Source organism: Pezoporus flaviventris, unplaced genomic scaffold (genome assembly GCF_033815535.1).
Source record: "Pezoporus flaviventris isolate CSIRO_AGI_PZ_B2104156 unplaced genomic scaffold, CSIRO_AGI_Pfla_v1 ptg000029l, whole genome shotgun sequence".
Lineage (NCBI taxonomy): Eukaryota > Metazoa > Chordata > Aves > Psittaciformes > Psittacidae > Pezoporus > Pezoporus flaviventris.
The window spans coordinates 18,374,404-18,380,403 of record NW_026892577.1 but is presented as its reverse complement, the minus strand read 5'-3'; positions in this window follow the sequence as shown (position 1 = coordinate 18,380,403).

Below are 6,000 nucleotides of genomic sequence, written 5' to 3'. Positions count from 1 at the left end.
GCAGGGAGACACCTATGTAAAGGCAAAACCCAGCACTGACAACATGTGAGTAGTGGTTCAAGCACTGTGGTGTTCACAAAAGTCTGTTCATAGGTAGTAAATTGGCTCCTTCTTTCATGGCTTTTCATCACTGTGATTCAGCCACATTGCATGACAGGTGGTTTGTGTGAAATGATCAGTCTTTTATTGTAAGTCCTTCAGAACTGGGCTAGATACAGGCTTTATCACCAGGTAGATGTTCTTTATCCATTTAATTATCATTACAAATATAAGGAAATGCTGCATCATTAGCAAGACTGTAGTTTAACCCCAGCAATAAGAAGGGCCAGATTCCTGTTCACATTGCCTTCTTGAAGGCCTCTTGAACCACAGCTATGGTGGAAAAGGACTTGTCAGTACCATTAAGAACCTTTTCACAGGGTTTAGTCAACACCTTTACTAGGCTTAGATCGCCTTCAGAGAATTCTACATTGTACGTGGTTTGCTTGCAATTGTACTTTGTGATTTATTCATGTTTTGTAATACAAGACCCAAAATCTACTCAGTTGGCTGCATGCAGACGGTAATGGGAAGTTACTATTTCATCTGAAATCCCATTCCTCCTGATTCCTACATACTGATTTTTTTGATGACTCAGAAGGGACTTCCACCTTGCAAGAGTTATTGATCTCCAGCAACACGCAGAAATATACACAGACCCAGTGTCTCCAGCCTGTAAGTCCAGGGTATGCCAGAGCTGTGGGATCAGGCAGACACAAATGGTTCCCTTCAACCTGGGTGGGGTGAGAGCCCAGCCCATAAGACATGCTATGCTTTTAGCATATCTGCTGAGGAGTGAAACTCCCTTCCTTCACACTCACCACAGCACAAAGGTATTTTGAATCCTACAAAAGGCATGCCAAAAATCAAATTTCTTTCCAGCAATAAAGAGAATAAGGAATGTGTGTAGCTGGTCTGTTGGGCTCAAAGGGGGAGAAGATTAATTACCAGCGAGGGAGGATGACTATAGATGGCAAGTCAGCATCTCTGAGTATTTTGGTTTTCCTCCCTTCATCGCTTTCTCCTTTTAAAATGAATTTTAAGAGACTGTTTACAGTAAAGTCCTTTTGCATGCTCGGGTATCTTGTCTTGCATCAGCAAGTCCCATCTTTTCTGCCAGCATTCAGAAAATGCTGGTCTTCCATGATGCATCAGAGTCTTCCGTGAAAACAAACCAATGGATGCAGAGGTTCAGGAGTAGCTGTAGGTGAAGCTTTGAAGAGGGGCTCAGATGGCCAGCAAAACATCCAGGGGTAACTGGGGGGAATCCCAGCCTCGATGAACTCACTAAGTATTTTGCCATGTCAGTGCATATCCTCTCCACGCCAGATTTCTGTCAAAATTCCCAATAGTTCACCGAGATTCTCAGCGCCTCTAGAGTTTGCTGTTCATGATTAACTCCCAAGTCATAGAAGGCTTTATGGTACAGCATACACACGGAAATGACAGAGGATAGGCTGCAGGATCTGTGCTGGAGATACTGCACTTTGATTTAAACATAAAACTGGAGGGTTTATGCAACTACAGTCATTAAGGGTCATCTAGTATTGACTGAATAATAGATGTTAATATTTGCAGCCAGACCAAATTCTTCCTCAGATCAGTTTCTGCCCTATGGTTTCAGCTGGATACACTGTTTTCCATTTTGTCTCAAAGTCTTGACTGGGAATAAGAAATTTCATTTCATGCTGTTACATTGAGACCAAGATCTACGTCATTTATAAAGTATTCCAGATTCACAGGGGATAGGAAACACTATAAAGATGTGAAAATGTAACCTTTCCCTCTTTCTTTCAGATAAGAGGCAAACCCACCAAGCTTCTCTCAGAAGATTTTATGCTGTGATCTTGATCCTGAAAAGGCAGAAATACTAACTAAGCCAGTGTTTTTCATCCAAAAGAAGGGGTTTAGGGTTTTTTGATACAAAGTGTGTCTACAGCTGTCTCTCTGATACAAACATGCTCTTTAACCTTAGAGCTGGGTACACAGGCAGAGCTACCACTTGGACCCATAGGTGCATCTAATTAATACAGACCTCACAGAAGGGAGTGGTGCTAGGTAGGAGATGGTATACTATAGATCAAGCAAGCTCACCCTCTGTGAGACAAGCAACCTTAGGGTGCTGTGCAGGTATTACTCCAGGGCTAGCAGTGATCTTTCTCTTTTCACTAGACATTTTTCTAGAACCTAAGCAGAAATCACCAGGAACTGTGCACTACTGGGATGCTACCATGTAAGTCATACAAGTGCATCTCATTGGTCATTACAGTACTCTGCTTACATGGAAGCAACCCAGGATCATGTACATCTGGCTTACAGCGAAAAGCCAAAGAAATCTGAGCATTGTGGACTGACACCATTAGGTGCCAGACAGGAGGGCTCAGGACATATTGTACAGACTAATTGTCAAAGACACGTTCCTGGCATTCTGAGTCCATAAATAATCTTTGCAAAAAGGTATTAGGTGCCTTCCCCAAGGGCTGCCAGAAAAAAGAAATAAGCAGACCAGAAGGAGCTTAGGTACATTCCAATTTGGGGTGGAGAAAGAGGCTGCAAAGACATCTCCAGCAGACTTATTATGGTACTTTTATGACATGTTTGCCTTTTCTTACCCAGAGGGCAGGGGTGGGGGAAATACGATTCTTTGCTCTGACAATGGTGGAGATTGAATGCTGTATCTTACGGACAGCACTCTCTTCTATTGGAGCCACTCCTGCAAAGGTGTCTTGAGCCAGACTGACAAGAGCCAGAGGGGGTTCTGGCAGCTGCTCATATCCCAGGAAAGTGGCAGGTATATGAACTGATCACACCAGACTTGGGAGAAAGCAGAAGGAATGAGGAAAGTGTTTGGATATGCATAAACAAATCTTTTCTTGCTCCATTATTATTTACAAGGTTGATTGAGGCCAAAGCGTCACCTCTTCAACCCAAAGCAGCAACATGCAGGGAGCACCGCAAGTCTGCTGGTGGCCTCACTGTGATCCTGCAGGGGCCTCGAAGCACTCACATTTAAAATAAATGGATTGCAATGATAAAAGAGAGTTATCTTCACTTTATCATCATATGCTTAGAAAATTCCCATGAAAACAAAGCAAATTCCCCTGCTGCTTCCCCAAATGTCTGTGCTTGAGGCCCAAACTCAGTTACCCTTTTAATCCCGTGCATGAGATCCAAGATCAAAGTTGGTGGGACTTTGTTTCATCGCAGCTATTCCCAGCACCATCCTTGGAATTCAGAATTCAGGCAGCTGCTGGCTTTCATTCCTCAGTCATAGGGTAGCCAGAACTGACATTTCAGTGTTAACCCCTGGGTTTGACACAAATTATGAACTGGAGTCTGTCTCCTGAAAACTCCCCTGCTCTGTGGAAGGTGACTCACCTTCACTACAGTACACCGTGGGGATAAATTGTTCACTGTTGTTTGCTGCATAGGTACCAACATTTCAGTGGCAAAGGTAGTGATCCCTATGCAATCTGGGATCTTCTGAGATGCAAGGTGATCTATAACTGTCCATTATATTATCCCCAGGGGAGGGGGAAGAGAATTGAAAACATTGAACATTAACTGGAAAAAACAAGACTAGCCCTGTATTTAATCAAAACATTTTGTTTTGCTCCATTTGTAATTATTTCCATCCAATGGGCAAATATTTTAGCAATGAAAATGACAGTTCCCTTCCATGGGCAAACAAAATAAGAAGTCATGTCAGTTCCCGTACAATGCCACAGCAAAGGTGACATATTTTTAATGCTGTGTTGAAATTTTCTTCTATTCCAGTAATAATGAAAGCATCAATTTAGGTTTAATGTTCTATTGTTTTCAGTGCTGGAGGGTTTTGTTAGGGTGGTGGTGGTAAAACCAAAGATTTGTGGGGAAAGAAGTTGAAGTGACACATTATTTCCCCTGAAACTCATGAGGACATGAATATGAACACTGAACATGCCCACAAGACTAACTCAGGCAGAGGTTCCCAGCAGATGAAGACCAACCTGAGAGCCCAGGGAGAGACTTCCAGCTATGCTGGTACCTTGCATTTTTTTAGTTGGAAATTCTAGTTTTCATCTGGTAGAAAAAGGTAAACAAGAAAAAATTTCCATTCCTGTGCAGCGCTTTACTCTTACACCCAAATGACTGTCACAAAATTGAGACAATGAATTGCTGGCAGCTTGGGTTTGCTTTACTGAGACCCTGATCTAGCCAAAGGCTCTCTGTATGTCTGCTTTAACTATCATGTGTCCCTAAAGATGGAAACAGTATACGCAGATTTCCTACAATGCCTGACTCTCTTCCCTTACCTTTGCCTTAGCTACCTGAACTTTGTATTCCCCACAGAAGAGTGGAATTAACTGTAGAGAGACTTCTGCTGCAAAATACATTCAGATCTACTGGTAAAACAACAGTAGAAACACATTGCCACTTCCATATGCTGGGAAACACACATATGCAGTCATCAGCAATCACAGCTGCATTTTCCTGTCTAGAACAGACCATTTTCTCTTCAACCATTTTCTTTTCAATATCAGATGACTTCATTGCCCAAGTGAAAATGGAGATACAATTCATGGACATTGCTACTTGCTTTTCAGTGATTTTTCACCCAAGAACATCAAGCTGCTTTCTGCACCATCTTGGTGCAAATCCTGTTTCCTAGTATTACTATCTCTGCACCTCACCCATCCAACTCAACAGGTATGTTCTCATGCCCTCTAGCAATAGATACTTTGCAGAGGAGTCAGTGTCTGCCAAGTGTGATTTAATACTAATTAATGCAGGCTCCTCACCATTTTCTCCTCCAGCTTAAAATGACATCACACACCCTTTTCACTGGGACATTGTCATAATATCCCACTGAGATCCAGCATGGCCCTTTACTGCAGCACAAACAGAATTCAGCTGCCTCTCAGACAGATGTAACACTTGGGGACCCACCTGATATTGACTTAAACCCTTGTTAATGCATTTTGCAGTAGAAAGCATGGCTAATGTGTGTGATGGTAGGAAAGCAGCATCTGGTTTGGGAAAAAGCAGGACAGTTTTGAAGAGGTAGAGGTTGCCTAAGATGTGCCCACTCAATATGGGGAGAGACACCTGGGAAACAACACTGGAAAGACCTGGAGGCCTTTCTGGATCTGGAGGCCTGCCTGCCAGCTGGCTGGTGGGATGAAGTGAGAACACAGATGTAACACTCTCCCTTGCCCGAGGCCAGCACCCCAATATCAACGGTGAGAAAACTAATTTTCTTCTGTGAGGGCAAGGCAGGGTGAACACAGCACACTTGGCAGGCCAGGTCTTCCCCAGAACAGCGGGATGAAATCACAACTTTTATCACAGATATTTAAACCTGCTGGTACCAAACCTCACATTACTCATCGAGAGCTCCACCTTATCCTCCCTTTGGGTGCTGCTGACGTTGTGAAATCTTTTCCTCACCACAGTCTGTCCACATAGGATTTTCTGTGCCAGCAGTGAGGTCTTGTCTGCTCTGGGAGGCCAGGAAATCTGTAGAGTACCAGCATTCTAGTGCTTTAAGTTAAATGACGGCTTGCAAGAAACTAAAAGTTAAAACTGACCAATGATCCAAAAAGTTTATGAACTATGCCAAAGAATCCTCTAAAAAAAATACCAGTCAGGTGCTAACTAGAGCTGTCTAGCCTGTCTAGTTTAGTCTGTATCATATCCCACTGTCTTCCTTCATCCATGGCCTTAAAGATCACCTCTCTTTCACCTACACCTTTCTCAAAGTGTTTGTGAACTACCCAATGCAAGTTGTGCTAAATGTCTGTAAAGGTCCAGGTGTTCAGATATGGAGCTTGGGTTATATTAATACCTCAAAGCTCCCAGATCATGAGCTTGTATGTGGGCATAGCAAGTGTGTTAAAAGACTCACTTGTACATTTGCATCATGGTGGATTTTCTCTGATTGCCTTTTTTTCCTGAATTCTAACAGTTGTGAGCTATTGC